Genomic DNA, 21,234 nt, shown 5'->3' on the forward strand with positions numbered 1-21,234 from the left:
GACCATTTAATGAACACCAGAGTCTTGTCACCAATTTCACACAGTGAATTGGTTACATTCATCAAACGATCAAGAAGGATGGCCCAGTCCAAATTTGTGGAGCTGTCAAAGCTACACGGAATCCATTTGATATTCAGACCAGTATCCATTATCTTGTATTGAAGATTTGTTTGCTTCTCTCAGTGGTGGACAGTGTTTCAATAAATTGGATTTGCTCGATTCACACCTACAAATGGAGATTGATCCAGCATCTTGCAACTATCTCAAAATCATTGGCAAAAAGGCTTATTTTGGTACAACAGGAGGCTTTTAGGTAGCACATTTGTACGTGTTGTGTTCCAGAAAGCAATGAATGAGATTTGAAGAGACTGAATGGAGTTTGCAGCTATTTAGATCACATCCTTATTACATAAAAGGATCAAGAGGATCATCTTTGAAATTTGGATGCTGTCATGTAACATTTGGAAGACCATGGACTGAGTACATTGATGCAAATGTGAGGTTTTTCAAATATTCAGTTGAATACTTTAGACATGTAACTGATGCTATGAGCTTAAGGAAATTATTAGAGAAAGAGAAGGCAGTTCTGGAAGTGCCCCCTCCAGAGCATGTCACAGTTACATTCATTCTTAGGACTTGACGCCTTTACATGAACTGTTACAAGCAAAGAAAAAAAATGGAAGTGGACTAAAGGATGTAAGTGTGGATAGAAGGACTCAAAAGAAGCTGACATCAGCTGAAGTTTTTACGCACTTTGACTTGCTACCATTGCAATTGGCTTGTGATGCTTCACTGTACAGAGTGGGTGCAGTTCTTTTCCACATTTCCCCTTATGGCATTAAGAGACCCCTTGCCTTCGCATCATGAACACTCACTGCCCCTGAGAAGAACTATGTGCACATTGAGTGAGAAGTTCTCACCATTATCTTCAGAATTGGGAAGTTCATACCTATCCTTAAGGTAGACATTTTACTTTGTTGATAGATCACCCTTTACTTTCAATTTTTGGACTGAAACGTGGAATTCCATTATTAGCTGCTGCTCGTATGCAATTATGAGGATCGCTACTTTGAGATCATTCCTATACTGTTCAATTTGTTAAAGAGACTCTGCGCGGCAGTGTTAATGGACAGTCACCCCCAAAATTTGAACACATTGTTTTTGATAGCAGTAGTTTGATAGCAATATATAACCTAGCTCAGACATCTACAAAGAATCCACTAAGGATGATGTGCGCTCTGTTGTGAGGGGAATGGTATTATAGGATACAGTGTTGAATCATAAGAAATTCCCAGTTGACACAATTCATGTCATGCAATCATGATACACAGATAATTCATGTTGACATCTTATGGGAAATGTAAGAAATCATTCTGAAATCACTTCAATCTCAGGTTTTAGAAGCTCTTCACAACGGTCCTTTTGGCATTGCAAGGATGAAGGCCATAGCCTGGAGTTAGGTCCTCTCAATATCTTTGTTGAAGTGCTGCACTACTTGTTGGCAAAAGCAGAATGATTCTGGCCCAGCTCATCTACACCCTTAGTTGTAGCCTCAGTGTCCTTGGACATGCATTCACATGGACTTTGCTGGATCTTTAGGAGATTATGTTTTTGTTCATAGTCAACACCCATTCAAAATGTTCAGATGTTTAAATGATTTCTGCTGCAGAGACAATTGGACATCTTTGTATCTTGTTTAGCCAATTTGGTTTACCATTACAGTTGGAGAGTGACATTGTACCTCATTTCTGTTCTAAAGAATTTCAGAAGTTCCTAGTTTTAAGTGGAATTCAGCACCAGTGCTCTGCTCCTTACTCTCCTTCTATGAACAGACTAACAGAACTCTTTGTGAAAACACTTGAGTCAGTTGCCTTAAAACCTAGCAAGTCTATTTTGAGCCATCGGCAGAAACAGGACCATTTCTTGCTTGCCTACAGAAACACACCACATGCTACTCTCCTGGAGTGACCTGCAATTCGTTTCTTGAAGCAATCTTTGCATACCTGTTGGGACTTGCACCATCCTGATATGACACATGAACCAGCTGCAGTCTTGGCAAGTACCAGAGTCCAGGGATGTTACAGTAGGACATTCTATTCCTCCAATTGAAGCTCCTTCCGTTACAACTCATAATTTTGATGTGGTAGGAGAAATTTTGCTACCAGATCCAGTTGATTCCTTACCACCAACTATTCCTGTTCAGGACACTGCCACACCACTATCCCAAGAGAGTGAGAACTATTTGTGTGCCGGTACTTCTAGGTTTTTAGTTAGTGAGTTGCTGTTCCAGAGCAGACAAATCCTTGCAATTTATAAGTCTCTGGTAGTCCACTTGCAACTTTTAGTTAGGTTATACAGTCTTAGTGTTTAGCTGTGTAACCAATAAATTATATGTATTTGGAAAGTTTTTATAAGTAGGTTTGGAGGAATGTGATGCCCTGTCCTTTTAAATGTTTTAGCACTTTCCCCTCCCGACTGCAAAGCCTCACTTTCATGTTAGTTTCAGTTTTGAAGCTAGAACAGTAAAGTGAATAGAAACAGGTGTGTGCTGTATCTCCTTCTATGCTGAGTCCAAACATAACATGCAGAATTCCTCCTTTGGCTACACTTCAGCTCTCTGACTGTATACTGTCAGTGCAGGCTACAACTGACTGTTTTGTGCTTGTATGATGCCAACATGGCTGCTTCTCCATCAGAGATCACTGCTTTGTCTGCAGCACCTCCAAAATTGCAGCTGCCTCCTCCTTTTGTTTTGATGTTTTATTGCTTACTCCCCCTCTCTTGCTGGCTGGCCCATGCTACTCCTGCAGCAAAAGCAGCACCCTAGCACCTTGTTTCTAGGTGAATCTCTTTTCTTTTGTTCTTGTTCAGGCAGTGAGAATACTGGACACTCATGGGATAGAAGATCTTCATTTCCATTGTTATAGTTGGACCCAGCTGAGAAGGAAATAAGGGGAGCTGATTTGAACACAACTATGTCTATCTGCTGTGGTTACTCTTATTATTCTGGCAATAAACTGGAACAAATGAAAGTCAGGCCCTGCAGAGTTCTTTGAAAGGGGCAGAACATCCACAAAGATGAGGACTATATGTTTGAATTTACTTGTTTTCTTGGTTCATTTGAGAGTCTATGTAGTGAGAAGAGCATTGGGATGCTAAGCTCTTAGTGACCAGTTAGGGTGACCAGACAGCAAGTGTGAAAAATCAGGATGGGGGTCAGGGGTGATAGGAACCTATATAAGAAAAAGAGCCAAAAATCTGGACTGTCCCTATAAAATTGGGACATCTGGTCACCCTATGGCCAGTGTTTTTAAAGGAGGCAGGAGGCAGTGTTTTGAATTAGCTGAAGGCTTTTTTAACTTCACATTCTTATTCCAAAGTACAGTGAGAAGCAGATTAGACATCATGAAGCGGTGGATGACTGACCAGGTTATCAGTCTACAGTTAAGGGGCACAACTTTTGTTACAAACCCCAATTGGAAAACGCCACACTTTTACATATATTTCTATCAGTGAGCCATTTTTAAATATATTTTAATAATATTAGAATATTTGGTTTTGCTCTGTATTGACAGTCACTGCACTGTAGGTATTGCATGGTTTTTTAACATTCTCAAACTTTATTGACTTTATTTCCTATTTTCTTTACTCAAAGAAACCTGGGTATAATCAGAAATCTGTGCTGATTTGTAATTGTGCATTAACTTTAGACTCACCTTTTAGGCCGTTTGGACACTACATGCCTACATCAAAACTTTGACTGGGTTTACTTATATAATGTCCTGTTTAAAGTATGACTTGAAAACTGCTGCTTTCTGGGTTACACTGGTATGTCTCTTATTCATGCAATTTGTTATGTGTAGAAAACTCAAGTGAACAGTATCACATATTCATCACCCTGCCTTGTGTGTGTACAACACTCTCGTCTGGTAGCAGATAGAATGTTTCATAATAAACTGATTTCTAGTCACTCTTTAAAGCGACAAATAATTTGTTCTTTGGGTTATTATTTAGCATCTGTTAGACATAATATACTCGAGAGCATAGAGCATATACAGAATAATGTAAATGAAAGCAGACAGCCTTCTAAAAAATGTCCCAGTTCATAAAATGAATTATGAAAATGCAACCTATGCAAATGAATTACTGAAAGGACCAATTGCATTGTATAGATTTCAGTAAAAGTCACACACAAATAGGTGAAGGAAAAATAAACTACTTCTGTTAGGCATAGATATTAGAAAGTTTTTTTGTTTTATTTTTCAAAATTTCATAAAGCCTTTATAAATACAATATACTCCCTTATCCAAATAGCATGGGGAACAATCAGCTTAGGCGCCGCAAGCCTGGGAGGTGGGAGAAGTGAAGCAGCAATGGCATGCTCTGGGAGGAGGCGGAGCAGGGGTGAGCTGGGGTGGGGAGTTCCCCCCCCACTTGCTGCAGGCGGCCCTCCTTGCGCCTCCCTCCCCCAGCTTCCTCCGCCTAAATGCCGGCGGTGACCGGGGTGGCCAAAGATCCGGCCGCCACAGTTGCTGCCGAAGAAAATGCTGCCCCTCAAATCCTAGTGTCCTAGGCGAAGGCCTAGGTCGCCTAATAGGTTGCACTGGCCCTGTCCAAATCCCTTCCTCATTGCCCAGCATGAGATATATGCTCTAGAGGGCATGTATCTTGTGCTGGTGGTCAAGGAAGGGATTCAGATAATGTAGAGGGTTGGATAGGGTTTTCAGGTAAATGGGATTATACTATAGAATCATAGAACTGGAAGGGACCTTGTGAGTTCATCTAGTCCAGTCCCCTGCTCTCATGTCAGGACTAAGTATTATCTAGACCATCCCTGACACGTGTTTGTTTAACCTGTTCTTAAAAATCTCCAGTGATGGAGATTCCACAACCTCCCTAGGCAATTTATTCCAGTGCTGAACTGCCCTGACAGGAATTTTTTCCTAATGTCCAGCCTAAACAGACCTTGCTATAATTTAAGCCCATTGCTTCCTGTCCTATCCTTAGAGGTTAAGGAAATCAATTTTTCTCTGTTCTCCTTGTAACAATCTTTTATTTGCTTGCAAACTGTTATCATGTCCCCTCTGTCTTCTCCAGAATAGGCAAACCACATTCTTTTAATCTTCCCTCATAGGTCATTTTCTAGACCTTTAATCATTTTTGGTGTTCTTCTCTGGACTTTCTCCAATTTGTCCACATCTTTCTTGAAATGTGGCACCCAGAACAGGACACAATATTCAGCTGAGGCCTAATCAGTGTGGAGTAAAGTGGAAGAATTACTTCTCATGTCTTGCGTACAACACTCCTGCTAATACATCCTAGAATGATGTTTGCATTGTTGCAACAGTGTTATACTGTTGACTCATTTAGTTTGATTGTAGATCAAAGTAATGGTTAGATGTATAAGAGTATATTGGGTGTTTAAACGTCATGAAAACTGACATGTTATATGCATTGTTTTTACTTATCTGTTCCTGTTATAATGTAATAAACATTTACATTGTGTATACCCTTGTAACTAAATAACCCGTTAAAGAAATTTTGCGAAATGATAATGAAGGACTCTTAACAGAAAATGCTAATATCAAAGCAATTGGCCATTATATATGATAGTCAAAAGACAAGCCCACGTGGGTAGCTTGTCAACTTATTCTGTCAAAAGAAGCTATAAATATGGATTCAAAGAAAGATTTTATGTCTCTTAACTATTTGGACTCTTACAGAGAAATGCACCAGATGCAAAGTGGAGATCCCCAGAGACTGTCTGGTTACCTTAAAAAAACTTTTGGGAAACTGTTTTTGGTGTAAGATCCAAAGTACCAGTTGATTTAGGGTAAGTGACTGGTCTCTTGGGACTGAAAGAAACCTGATACGGTATTATTTTTTGGTTTAAGTGGCCTTTTATCACAAAGTTCAGTTTGTCTGAGTGGCAAGATAGTCTGGCGAGTCTAAGGAGACTGTCTGTGACTCTATGGGAAGACTGGTACAATGATCCAGGAGTTCACACTTGTTACTGGCTTGGTGAAATTTAACAGTCCACCATGAGGTAGGCACTCACAGTTGTGATCCATTCCAGACAGCATGACAGGTCCCATACACTGGGACCCTAAAGGACATGTATAGGAGCATGATCAGCTATAACAATAATAATATAACAATGCCACCATCAAAGATAGAATGATCAAGTCTTATGACATTAAGAAATAGTCCAATTTTGGATATGTTGAATGAGCTGCAGAAACCCCCCCTATAATCTCTGGTTGTAGGATTACCCAGCCTCCACACATCTTGTACACCTAAATCAGCCATGTATGTATGAAGTATTATTTTTATATGGAGATGGAGAAGATTTATCAATGACTATGTCTAGAGCTTTGTAAAGTCTCAATCTATAGTAGGATGGTGGCCCATTTCATTTATACTCAATGTTATGAAAAAATATGGGATCATCCTGGTTTGGCCCATAAAGATTGGCAAATGATTACAGAATTACCAGTTTCTGCCTTGAGACCAGTAAATCTGTCCTCACTGTCAGACCACAGAATATTAACTTTAAACTTATTAGTATAGTAATGCCCCTCACTTTAGAATTAAAGCAACTAGAAATTGTGAGGCAAACCCAATCTCTATTCAGTTTAGAAGTTTCAAGTTTTGCCTGCCATGCTCCAGAAGAGGAGGGGTCCTGTCTCAGACTGAGAAAGTGGGACAATCAGCGAGTTATCTTAAGTGCCTATACACAAATGCAAGAAGCATGGGAAACAAGCAGGGAGAACTGGAAATCCTGGCACAGTCAAGGAACTATGATGTGATTGGAATAACAGAGACTTGGTGGGATAACTCACATGACTGGAGTACTGTCATGGATGGATATAAACTGTTCAGGAAGGACAGGCAGGGCAGAAAAGCTGGTGGAGTTGCATTGTATATAAGAGAGCAGTATGACTGCTCAGAGTTCCAGTGTGAAACTGCAGAAAAACCTGAGTCTCTGGATTAAGTTTAGAAGTGTGAGCAACAAAGGTGATGTCGTGGTGGGAGTCTGCTATAGACCACCAAACCAGGGGGATGAGGAGGACGAGGCTTTCTTCCGGCAACTAGCAGAAGTTACTAGATTGCAGGCCCTGGTTCTCATGGGAGACTTCAATCACCCTGATATCTGCTGGGAGAGCAATACGGAGGTGCACAGACAACGCAGAAGATTTTGGAAAGTGTTGGGGACAATTTCCTGGTTCAAGTGCTGGAGGAACCAAGCAGGGGCAGAGCTCTTCTTGACCTGCTGCTCACAAACAGAGAAGAGTTAGTAGGGGAAGCAAAAGTGGATGGGAACCTGGGAGGCAGTGACCATGAGATGGTCGAGTTCAGGATCCTGACACAAGGAAGAAAGGAGAGCAGCAGAATACGGACCCTGGACTTCAGAAAAGCAGACTTTGACTCCCTCAGGGAACTGATGGGCAGGATCCCCTGGGAAAATAACATGAAGGGGAAAGGAGTCCAGGAGAGCTGGCTGTATTTTAAAGAATCCTTATTGAGGTTGCAGGAAAACACCATCCTGATGTGTAGAAAGAATAATAAATATGGCAGGAGACTAGCTTGGCTTAACAGTGAAATCCTTGCTGATCTTAAATGCAAAAAAGAAGCTTACAATAAGTGGAAGATTGGACAAATGAACAGGGAGGAGTACAAAAATATTGCTCAGGCATGCAGGAGTGAAATCAGGAAAGCCAAATCACACTTGGAGTTGCAGCTAGCAAGAGATGTTAAGAGTAACAAGAAAGGTTTCTTCAGTATATTAGCAAGAAGAAAAAAGTCAAGGAAAGTGTGGGCCCCTTACTGAATGAGGGAGGCAACCTATGACAGAGGATGTGGAAAAAGCTAATGTACTCAAATGATTTTTTTGCCTCTATCTTCACAAACAAGGTCAGTTCCCAGACTGCTGCACTGGGCAGCACTGCATGGGGAGAAGGCGACCAGCCCTCTGTGGAGAAAGAAGTGCTTCGGGACTATTTAGAAAAGCTGGATGAGCACTAGTCCATGGGGCCGGATGCACTGTATCCGAGGCTGCTAAAGGAGTTGGCAGATGTGATTGCAGAGCCATTGGCCATTATCTTTGAAAACTCATGGTGAACGGGGGAGGTTCCGGATGACTGGAACAAGTCTAATGTAGTTCCCCATCTTTAAAAAAAGGGAAAAAGGAGGATCCAGGGAACTACAGGCCAGTCAGCCTCACCTCAGTCCCTGGAAAAATCATGGAGCAGGTCCTCAGGGAATCAATTCTCAAGCACTTAGAGGAGCTGAAAGTGATCAGGAGCAGTCAGCATGGATTCACCAAGGGCAAGTCATGCCTGACTAACCTAATTGCCTTCTAGGAGGAGATAACTGGCTCTGTGGACGAGGGGAAAGCAATGGATGTGTTATTCCTTATCAAAAGCTTCGCTAAAGTCACGGCCTCCCACAGTATTCTTGCCAGAAAGTTAAAGAAGTATGGGCTAGATGATTGGACTATAAGGTGGATAGAAAGCTGGCTAGATCGTCGGGCTCAACGGGTAGTGATCAACAGCTCCATGTCTAGTTGGCAGCCAGTTTCAAGCAGAGTGCCCCAAGGGTTAGTCCTGGGGGCCGATTTTGTTCTATATCTTCATTAATGATCTGGAGGATGGCGTGGACTGCACTCTTAGCAAGTTTGCAGATGATACTAAACTGGGAGGAGTGGTAGATATGCTGGAGGGTAGGAATAGGATACAGAGGGACCTAGACAAATTAGAGGACTAGGCCAAAAGAAACCTGAGGTTCAACAAGGACAAGTGCAGAGTCCTGCACTTAGGATGGAAGAATCCCATTCACTGTTACAGACTAGGGACCGAATGGCTAGGAAGCAGTTCTGCAGAAAAGGACCCAGGGGTTACAGTGGACGAGAAGCTGGATATGAGTCAACAGTGTGCCCCTGTTGCCAAGAAGGTTAATGGCATTTTGGGCTATATAAGTAGGGGCATTGCCAGCAGATTGAGGGACGTGATCATTCCCCTCTATTCGACATTGATGAGGCCTCATCTGGAATACTGTGTCCAGTTTTGGGCCCCACACTACAAGAAGGATGTGGAAAAATTGGAAAGAGTCCAGCGGAGGGCAACAAAAATGATTAGGGGGATGGAGCACATGATTTATAAGGAGAGGCTGAGGAAACTGGGATTGTTTAGTCTGCAGAAGAATGAGGGGGGATTTGATAACTGCTTTCAACTACCTGAAAGGGGATTCCAAAGAGGATGGATCTAGACTGTTCTCAGTGGTACCTGATGACAGAACAAGGAGTAATGGTCTCAAGTTGCAGTGGGGGAGGTTTAGGTTGGATATTAGGGAAAACTCTTTCACTCGGAGAGTGGTGAAGCACTGGAATGGGTTACTTAGGGAGTTGGTGGAATCTCCTTCCCTAGGAGTTTTTAAGGTCAGGCTTGACAGAGTCCTGGCTGGGATGATTTAGTTGGGAATTGGTCCTGCTTTGAGCAGGGGGTTGGACTAGATGACCTCCTGAGGTCCCTTCCAACTCTGATATTCTGTGAGACAACTATATCAACATTCTCTTTTTTAAGCACTGAGTATATTTTTTTCCCTTTTTAATAAGGTTATTAAAACTCTTTATATTTCAGGAGATGCAGTTAATTATCAGGCCATCATTGTTAAAATATACTGGATACAGTTGCTTTGTGAGTAAATGAGAAACTGCAAATTTTCCTGCACAGCATACAGTTCATGTATAGCAAGCAGCAAAATTTATATAATCCAGGGATAGGGTGTCACTTCTCAGTACATATTCTGCAGGAGAGAGAAGGAAATTGGGAATGGGAGGGTAACAGGAAGAGGGCAGAAAGAGGAATTAAATAAGTTTTAAAAAAAGTGGAAAAGATAGTGGAGTGAGAAACGTACATTAGTGATGTACAATCAGAAATCTATTTAAAACAGTTCAAAAGTACACACTTGACACCCAGAGGTGGTGGCTGGATCAGGTGAAATTGGGAGATCACCACATCCCCTTGGGTCCCAAACATTTACATGTATAGTAATTACCTATTACCAATACTTCCTTCATAGGTTAGTCCATAGGGAAGCATCATTAATAAAGCAATGATATAAAATTAACTAATCAAATGAAAGATTTTACATGGATGTTCCTTTCTCATGAGTTAAGGCAATAGGAAGTAAATTGATAACCCTTCAACCCCAATGTGAGAGAAGGGAGAAAAAAAACTGGCTCAATATCAACTAGTGGCCATCAACTTGTTTAGACAGGTGCTTGATCCTGGTCTTTTCCATTGATGAGAGTTACAAAAAATGTATGGTCTGTTATCAGTTTAAACTAATCCAATCCAGATATTTGTAAAAGTTCTTCCATACCCATGTACTTGCCAGGCACACATTTTCAATCTGTACATATCATTTTTCTGCTTCTGTGAGTGTGCAAGAGCAAAATGCAACTGGCTTCCACTCAGAGCCATGTTGTTGCAACAATATACTACCTAGGCCACAGCTGTGTGCATCCACACTGCCCGTTGTGGGTTTGTTTACATCATAGTACTTGAGAACTGGAGCTGTTGAGATCATTTTTTCCTTTTTGAAGGCAATGTCTTGATTTGGGCCTCATAATCAATGTGTATTGGACTTTAAACAGTTTGCTGTGATTGTCACTGTAGAAAGGTCTTGTAGGTATCAACCAAGGTAATTTACCATCCCCAATACGCATGTCCATTCTGGTATATCCATTGGTGCATTCAATTCTCAAATTGCTTTTATTTTCTTAAGGTAGGACTGATTCCATCTTTATTGTCTGTCCCTAAAACTTGGAAAACAAGGAAAAGTGTATTCAGTCCAAACTGACTGATTAGGCTGAGGACTTTGAGAGTTTTATTGGGTTCTTCCATCAAAAAAATTCTCATCAAAATATCATCCATGAAAACTGCAACTCCATTTGTGTTGTTAATAGTTCTGCCATCTTTGTTTGCAAAATTTCAGGTGCAGTGGTAATCCTAAAATGTAATCTTTAAAAGCAAAATATCCCAAACAAAGAGTGTGATAAACGTTGTCAATTTAGCACTTTTTAGCTAAAAGAATGTTCTAAAATCTGCTCACTGCCTCCAGCTTGGAGAATACTGTAGCTCCTTTCACTCTGGGGGGAAGAAGGGAAGCCTTCCAGTGTTGGGAGGTGTAATGGTGTCAGCATCCACTTCTCACAGGTGCCCTCTGTCTGGCTGATACATGCCTGCAATCACTCGGTTTTGAATGGGGCTGGCACCTGCTTTCTGGTCAGATGTGACCCTGTTTTTCTTTCAGTTTTTAAATAGGGTGACACCTGCCTCTCGTGAGCATCCCCTGGGATGATGTTTGTTCAGCAGGTTTTCAGCAACTCAGCCTCAAAGCTGAGTCACACACACTGTCATCCCTTCCGGGGTATACAGTCTCCAGTTTTTTTGTGTGGCCCTGGTATGGGGCAATAGCACCAAGGCTTCCTTCCTGGTGGCATTGCCTTCTTTAACAGCCCACCAGGGACCCATCTCAGTTGGTGTCCTTTTGGCAACCCTTGCCTGGGCTCACTCTTGAACCAGACCAGCAGAGCCCATCATGGTACCCTCACCTGGTCTGGCTAGGTTCTGGGATCAGTTGCCTGGACTCAGTCTGCCTGTAATGACCTGTCCATGATCCTGCTGCTCTTGCAGCCAGACAGTACCCAGTCTTCTGCAGCCTTCCTTGGTCTCAGTCCTACCTGCAGTGAGCTGTCCATGGTCCTGCTGTTCTGCCAAGCCCCTAGTCTTTGAGCTGCACACAGTAACTAACTGCTCTGCCTCTGCTGCTGCCTTTATAGGGCACCTTCTGGTCCCTGATGGTCACTCCAGTAAGCCCCTCTTCAGGAAAGCAGCCACTCTAGGCTGCCTGGAGGACTTCTCCTCTGCTCATTTCTGGGGCAGAATAGGGCAGGGCCGTGGGGAGACAACAATGAGGGATTTTAGACCTCGTATGAGAAATGTGGGAAGAACAGTCACCTCATGCCAATAATGTGGTACAGTATATCCTTAACCTGAGAGAGAAGCTGGAAGTTTTAGGTTCATTTGCCAGAGAGAACCTCTTACATGCCCAGAGCATCCAAGAAGCAGCCAATAATAAAAAGGCTGCCATTGAGTGTTTCAACCCAGAGATTGAGTTCTCACTATTGCCTCACTCAGAATCAAAGCTGCTAGCCTGCTGGCAAGGGCCATATTAAATGATACAACATGTTGGGCTGGGGAATTATGAAATCCAACAACCAGACAGACTTTAGCAAATCTACCATGTGACTCTTTTAAAGCCACAGAAGGGTCAAAAAAGCCTGTTTATAGCCCCCTACCTGCCAGAACCTGAATTAGGCCTGCAGGCCACTGGAGCATTGAAGCGGAGAATGGTCAAAATCATAAGCAACCTAATTCCAGAACAAAGGGCGCAGGCCCAGCAATTAATAGCTGCTTTCTCCACAACTTTCTCTACCCAATCTGGGCAAATCTATGTTATTACCCACGATATCCAGACCAAGCCTGGACATAGGGTCAGAAAACCAGTGGTCCCATCTCCAGAAATTGAGGGAAACTGAGGCAATAGCTCCAATCAGTGTTTAGAGCTGGAAGTAGTTAAGAATTGTTTAGCAACTGAAGAAGCCGAATAGTACTGATCCTAAGACCGATGGGACCACCCATTTTTGCATACATTTCAGAAAAGTCAATGCCATATTAACAATGAGGAGTCTGATGGCGCCTTAAAGACTAACAGATTTCCTTGGGCATAAGCTTTCGTGGGTAAAAAACCCACTTCTTCAGATGCACAGAGTGAAAATTACAGATACAGGCATATGCAGAGGCACATGAAGAGATGGGAGTAACTTTACAAGTGGAGAACCGATGTTGAAGGCCAATTTAGTCAGGGTGGATATGGTCTAATCCCAATAATTGATGAGCAGGTGCCATGCCTGGATGAGGAGGAAAAAGAAAGAATCTGGTTCAGTTCAGGGGTGACTGGTGAAGAGGCAGGATGCAATTCTTCCCTTCTGCATAAGAGGAGCTTTAATACAAGCCTGACAGTGGGAACAGCCACTGTGGGAGAAACACTATGCCTCTGACTGGGAAAGACTGTTGAAGAGACTGGATAACACCTAGTAGTGGGTGGACTTCACTATTTACTTTGAGGTCATTGTGGGTCCATACACCTCCAGTCTTCCACACATTCCCTTTCCTGCCAAGAGGTAAAGGTTATAGAAGAGCCCAACAAACACAAGGGATAGAGACTTTCTCCATGACTCTGACCCCCTGAGAAACCTGCAGCCATGGCAGGACACTGAAAAGGTACACAAGGGGGTGCTACTCCAGAAAGCCATTACGGTTCAATTTATCTAAGTTACTTGTGTGGTCCCCTTTACTATAGTATCTGAGTACCTCACAGGGGTGTTATGAGGTAACAAAATACTATTATCTCCATTACGAAGATAGGGAACAGAGGTCCAAAGAGAATCTGGGCTTATTTATATGAACACTTAGTTCAAATCAAGCTGGGTTGTAAATCTAGCCCACACTAGCCTGTCATGTCCTAAGTGTCCATGTTTACCCTGCTGCTGCATTTTAAAAGTTCCCTAGTGTGCTTTGATCTACTTTTATTTCAAAGTGGGGTAGATCAAAGTGTACTGCAGAACTTTTAGTGCATGGTAGCAGTGTCCACATGGACACTTAGTGTGTGGCAGACTAGTATGAGGTAGATTTACACCCTGGCTTGCTGTGGATTAAGGCTATGTCTACAGGGCCCATGGAGTGGGGGCAGGGCCTGGGGAAGAGCAGGGGGTTGAGCAGTGAGCACCACCCGGCACATTGAAAAGTTAGCATCTGTAGCTCCAGCCCCGGAGTCAGTGACTATGCAAGGAGCTGCATATTAACCTCTGAAGAGCTGCATGTCACTTCGGAGCCAGAGGTTGGCCACCCCTGCTCCAAAGGCATTGCTGAACATCTGGGCCAAAGAGTTTATTGGCTTATCTCTGTTTTACCTCTGTATTTGGCATTGGGGTAACCACAGCTGGAATACCATGTCCAGTTCTGGTGTCCATAGTTCAAGAAGAACGTTGATCAATTGGAAAGGGTTCAGAGAAGAGCCACAAGAATTATAGTATTAGAAAACATGCTTACATCAATAAATTTGAGGAACTCAATCTGTTTAGTTTAATAAAGAGAAGATTAACAGGTGACTTGATTAGTCTCTAAGTATCTACATGGGGAACAAATATTTATTAATGGGCTCTTCAATCTAGAAGAGAGGTTTAACACAATCCAATGGCTGGAATTTGAAGCTGGATAAATTTAGACTGGAAAAAAGTGCAATTTTTTAATGGTAAGAGTAATTAACCATTGGAACAATTTTCCAAGGGGCATTGTGGATTCTCTATAACTGACATTTTTAAATTTGAGATTGGATGTTTCTCTAAAAGATAGGCCCTAGGAATTATTTTGGGGGAAATTCTATGGCTTGTGTTATGAATCATCAAACTTACAGCAAGGACACACTATTTTAAGGTAGTATTATTAATATAAATAGTGCATTAGAACACACAACATTCATAAAACTAATGTAGTGCCACTGTATTGGATGTTTATCCTATTAATGTACAAAATGGAAATGGAGTTACTAGTATTCAAAATGTATTTTTAAAAATTTATAAAACTGCTGTCTTTGTAGTCGGTTTATTTGTAAAATGATACCATATTTTCAAGATGTATAGTAAAAGCTGTCATTCAAACAATCAGTGGTTAGAAGCTTGAACACTAAAATAACACAAAAAGAAAGGCCAGGGATTTTATTTTATCTTGTTTCTGGAAATCAGAATGACAACTTGAATACAATGGTCTATTTTTTCTCATTTGTTTTTAACTTATATCAATTTAAGTAAGAAAATCAGGGCCAGTGTTCCACTGACTCAGCATAGGTTACATGTGCATCCCAAAGAGAAATTGGTTATTGTAGATTACTGTCACTCTCTTAATGTTGTTTAGGAGAAATCGCTTGTGTTTCAACTGCATCACTTGGTAGATCCTGTCAATTGACTGTTTTGCAGAACTTAAGTGTAGAAATTACTTTCTTCAATATATACTTTGAGCTGCATTTAGCAGGCCAGAAAGAAATGGTTGCAAAAGTCAGGCCACAGAGGGATGCATCATTCATGATATAATCAAATGTTCAGATGGAGGGTGTGAATGCATTACGGACACTTGAAGGCATTTTCTTTCTCCCTGATTAGCTAAATTAAGCAAATGGATCATTTACCATCTGGTGGGAGAAAAAACAAAGGTGAAATGTTTTCAAGCCCCTATACAAGAGTATCATTCGGAATGGACTGTGCACATCACGTATGAATAACAGCCGATAAATGCAAGAGTAATAGAAGAAAACAAATGTCTGACAAGTTTCACAGTAGACATAAATGGGCCACATCATTAGCTGGTGTAAATAAGTATATCCCCATTGATTTAAATCGAGCAACACTGATTTACACTAATTGAGTCTCTGGCCCAAGGACGTTTTACATTGAACTATCACTGAAAGCTAGAAAATATACTTCATAGAGGTGGGATTGACTTGTATAATTCATACTTGACTTTCTTCAAGATACATTTAGAGCAGGGATTGGCAACCTTTGGCACATGGTCCACCATGGTAAACACCCTGGCGGGCTGAGTTGGTTTGTTTACCTGCTGTATCCACAGGTTTGGCTCCCAGTGGCCGTGGTTCGCCACCCAAGGCCAGTGGGGGCTGTGGGAAGCAGTGGGCAGCACTGCGCCGCTTCCCACAGCCCCCATTGACCTGGAGCAGCAAACCGCAGCCAGTGGGAGCCATGATCGGCTGAACTTGCAGACGCAGCAGGTAAGCAAACAAGCCCGGCCTGCCAGGGTGCTTACCCTGGTGAGCCGTGTGCCAAAGGTTGCCGATCCTTGATTTAGAGTCAGAGTTTTACTTCAGCTCATGGTAGAGAAGAGGTTAGCTCTAATGATCAGATCCAGTTCTGAACTTCATCATAGCTTGACTGAGTTTGGGTCCTCCTCTATTACCATTGAGAGGTAGATAGTACAGAGCTTGTTCTTACATCTGGCTCAATGCCGACTAAAACTGTCTACTAGAACAAAATGAAGTTTCTCCTCCTTGATGATAAACTGATATGAATGATGAAAAGATTGTATTGAGTATCTGGTCATGAATTAACAACAACAAGGGGGAAAGAATGAAAGCTAAAGTAGGGAAAGAACAGGTTAAAGAATATTTAGGTAAGTTAGATGTATTCAAGTCAGCAGAAATTCATCCTAGGGTACATAAGGAATTAGCTGAAGCAATCTCAGAAGTGTTAGCAATTATCTTTGAAAACTTGTGGAGAACAAGTGAGGTCCTTGAAGACTGGAGAGGGGAAAACTTAACACCTGTCTTTAAAAGGGGGAACAAAGAAGACTCAGGGAATTATAGACCATAATCTTGATATCTGTCAAGATACTGTAAAAATATTAAATAATGAATTTGTAAGCACTATTATAAAAAGTAGCCAGCATGTATTTTTCAAAAACAAATGAAGCAAAACCAACCTAATTTCCTTCTGTGACAGGGTTACTGTTCTAGTGGATGGTTGAGGGAGCAGTAGATATCATATCTTGATTTTTAGTCAGGCCTCTGACACGCTTTCACATGAAATTCTCATAAGCAAATGAGGGAAATGTGGTCTAGATGAAATTACTATAAGGTGGTGTCATGGGAATGGAGGCTTCACTCACCGCTGGAGTGCCTCTTTCTGGATGCCTCTGGAGATTAGCATCACCAGGCCGATGCCCCTTCCTGCAGTTGCATCAGTTACGGTTTCATCACTCCCCTTGTCTTGCTTGCTTGGCACTTTACTGCTCCCAATTCATGGGACCCACTTTCCCAGCAGTCTTTCCTTCCACTGCTCCTTAATGGTACCACTGCCTCGTGGCTGATAAGAGAACCCAGGCCCATTCTTTATACTGGATTCCAGCCCATGGACCCTACCACAAGCAGTCAGCATCTGCACAGTCCTGAACCTTACTGGTATATCCCTGGGCTACTTCCTACCTTGCCTTCTCTCTGGTGGGGTCAGTCCTGGGTCTGGTACTAGTCAATATTTTCATTAATGACTTTGATAATGGAGTGGAGAATATGCTTTTAACCTTTGCAGATGACACCAAACTGTAAGGGGTTGCAAGCATTTTAGAGGACAGAATTAGAACTCAAAACAACCTTGACAAATTGCTCTGAATTCAACAAAATGAAAATTTATTAAAGACAAGGGCAAAGTTCTTAATAGAGGAGGGAAAAAAATCAAATGTACAACTACAAAATGGGAATAACTGGCTAGGTGGTAGTACTGCTGAAAAGGATCCCGGTGTTCTAGTTGAGCACAAATTGCATATGAGTCAACAATGTGATGCAGCTGAGAAAAAGGCAAATATAATTCTGGTGTGCATTAGCAGGAGTGTCCTATGTGAGGAACAGGAGTTAATTGTCCCAGTCTGCTCTGCACTCATGAGGCCTCAGCTGGAGTACTGTGTCCAGTTCTATGCACCATACTTTAGGAAAGCTGCGGACAAACTGGAGAGAAACCGGTGGAGAGCAACAAAAATGAAGGTTTAGAAAACCTGACCTATGAAGAAAGGTTAAAAAAATTGGGCATGTTCAGTCTTGAGAAAAGAGGACTGTGGATGGATCTGACAACAGTCTTCCAATATATTAAGGGATGCTGTTAAGAGGAGTGTGATCAATTGTTCTCTATGTCCACTTGAAGGTAGGCCAAGAAGTAATAGGCTTAATCTGAAGCAAGGGAAACTTAGGTTAGATATTAGGAAAAACTTTCTAACTTGAATGGTATAACCGGCTGCCAAGAGAGGTTGTGGAATCTCCATCATTGGAGGTTTTTAAGAAGAGGTTGAACAAACACCTGTTGGGGATGGTCTAAGTTTACTTGGTCCTGCCACAGCACAGTAGACTGGACGTAATGAGGTCTCTTTCAGGCCTATATTTCTAACATTCTAATTCTAAAGGAGATGCTATAATTGATGTTGCTAATATTTGGTTAACAGCTGGAAATTCAAGATGCCAAAAATTCAACAAGAAGAGGATTTTGGGGATTATTATAACTGCAATTTATTTTTCTAGAGTGGGATCTTCAACCCACATCAAGTTTGCCACTTTAGCCACACATTTCCCATCAAAGCTGCTCCATGAGAGCAGGAAGCATTCTTTAGGGAGTCCAGTAGGGTGCGCTCAGAGGCCATCACAAGTGTAGTTAGTGGGACATTGCACTGAGATCAAATACACTAGGGATTACTCTGTTGTTATTTTTTCCCCAGGATGACTGTATTTAATTTAAAAAGTCTACTCTTTTATATGATTAAGATGTCATTTAAGAAATTCTGGCAAATCTAGAACTACTATGGAGCTGCATGTTACTACTTTCTTAATAAAGATATTTTAAATACAATTTGATTTTGAGAACATTCTCTAACTGCAGTAGAATCATTTGAACATGACTTAGATAAGGGATTTTATCTCAAAGTAGATCCAGTTTGGCATCATATGGCAGTGCTGGTGGGTAAGGTTCTAATTATGTTACTATACTGTGAATGGTTAGTTGAGATGGAGAAATCTCAACCCCATTAGCGATGTATTCAGTCCAGCAGTTACTCTTGTTCTGAATTGGGCCTGGTAGCCTCTAGGGTTAATGACTGACATGTCAGTATGTTAACATGAGCCAGCACCAATTCTCTGGTCTGACACCTCTTCTACCTCTGAATATTAATGATGAGTGACCCAGCTGAATTAATGAAAAGTACACAGATCCCTCTGGGCTCCATGCAGCTGCTCAGAGATGACAGCAGAACTTGCTCAGGAGGGGACACAGACCCATAAGGCCATCTGGTAATATATAGTGAGCTTAATTTGTTCATTGGCTTGGCCAAATATTTGGCCAATCAAAAGCTGACAAGAAAGGATTTGTAATATTTATGCTTAATGTAATAAAAGCATCACAGAGAGAAGCAGCCTCCATTGATGTATCATGCCAGGAGAATAAACAAGATTTTGAGATGGGAGGGTGGGGTAGAAAAGCTTACCCCTGAGTTAGTCAAATACGCATAACCGTGGACAAAACTAGTAATTAGTATACAATTAAACTGCAACAAAGTTATGTTCAAATAATGTAGGGTATCAGATGTAACCTTAGTGTTTTGGGGATTATAATTCAACTTCCTAAAACATCCAGTTGTGCTCAGTTCAGGAAATCACTGCAACAGAGCACCCTCTAATCAGTAATATATCAGCTAATCATTAAGATTTGGCGGAACGGTATGTATTATTCTTACACAATATTTTTGAGAGGAACAGTATGCCTTGAAATAGTATGGATTCATAATACCGAATGCCTAGTGAGAGTCTTAGGAATAGTAGTTACAGTGCATGCCCAGTCAGTGGATTTTTAAATGTCAGTGTCTCAGCCATCCTCGTTTTGATTGTTCTTCAAGTGAAAATGATCTCATCAATATTATGGCATTAAAGATTTCTTGTCCTCCACCAAAACGTGCTGTGATTCAATCAACAGCAGTGTTGCAGTTCTGCAACAGCAGATAGTCTGGTGAATGCCAACTGAAATACAATGGAATGTTTCTCATTGTGAATTTTCCATCTACTGTGCAGACAAGTCATGTCTTTGATGGCCTTTGATGGCCTCTCTGATACTTTTTATTCTTCCTGTATGTCCTCCTGCCTGTTCAAGCTCAACATTTCATAAACTGAACTCCTCCTTTTTCTTTTCAGAGTCCCTTACCTCTTCTGTAGCAAAGGTTTACTGCCATGTTTATTTCAGCTCCTCTTTCTTTTCCTATGGATACCATCTCTACATTTTCCTGGTTGTATCTCCACAATATCTCAACAATCTACCTGTTGCTTTCCATTCACACTGGAAAATCTCACATCCATTGATTATTACAGCTTCCGTCTCTGTACCCTTGTCCCCTCGTTACCCTCCAGCCTATACCAGATTTTCTAAAAAAATTATCTAGCTGCTGCAGAAATAATTTAATTTTGCCCTTCTTAAAATTATTTCACTAGTGTCCATTTACTTCACAAATTAAATTCAGGTTCATCATTCTCATTTTCAAGGCCCTTTGCAATTCATCTCTTTTGTACCTCTTAGTTGTTAGATTCTTCTACTCCCTCTCCATCTCCCCATTCTTCACTAGATCTGCTTGCCTGGATGTCCACTCTGTGTTCTTTTCCTGTTTCTACCTCCTTGGCTTCTTTCCTGTTACTCCTTATTTTTGAAACTCCCTCCTTGACCCCCCTCTGCCGCTTCTTTTCCTTTCCTCATTCAAAGTCTCTTATCAAAGCCCATTTCTTCTTCACACTATTTTTTAGATGTACATTTTTTTTTAAAATAGGTAATGTTTAAAAATCATTTTGTTACTCTCTGTAGGGTGACTTCTTAGGTTACATTGCTTCCAATGGGTTTAATAAAAGTTGTTGGTTTTAACTTACAAAGCTTGTTATAATGAGTCCTGTGTATCTGAAAGATTGTCTCTTTCCTCGTCTTATGCCATTGAGATTAGCTTGGGTGCACAAGCTTATGATTCCTAGATTTAACTTGGAAATGATGCTATTGCATTTTCAGTAGCCTGCACTATGGAGCTCGCTTCGCCACATATGTATTGGGAAAGTATATGACATGTAATGTGTGCACGTATTGGCCCTTAAACTATGTTGAAAAGATTACCTGCTTATCTAAAATATTAAAGTTGGATGAACAAGGATGATCTACATTTGTGAAGGACACAGTGTATTCCAGAGCTAGAATTGTAGTTGTCCAGTGACCCTCAGAAAAATATATTTTACACCACTTCAAAGAAGCAGAAGGGCAGGTGTAACATCCAGCTTCCCCCGGTGCAGGAACGAATTTGGCTGTTAGTGTTTCAATGTAGGATGTAAAATGTGATGGGTTGTTAATTAATTGTATGTATACTCAAAGTCCTATAAATGCATTATAGAAATAATAATTAAACCATGAGAAGGACTACAATATTTTATTTAAGAAAAAAATTAAGTAATTTAAACTATTTAAAGCTAGTTAGCATAATTGTTTTTTTACATTGTTGTATCATAAAAAGAGCTAACTGGTTATTTCTGAACATTTCCAAAGAAAAT

This window comes from Gopherus evgoodei, chromosome 3 (genome assembly GCF_007399415.2).
Source record: "Gopherus evgoodei ecotype Sinaloan lineage chromosome 3, rGopEvg1_v1.p, whole genome shotgun sequence".
In the NCBI taxonomy this organism is placed as follows: domain Eukaryota; kingdom Metazoa; phylum Chordata; order Testudines; family Testudinidae; genus Gopherus; species Gopherus evgoodei.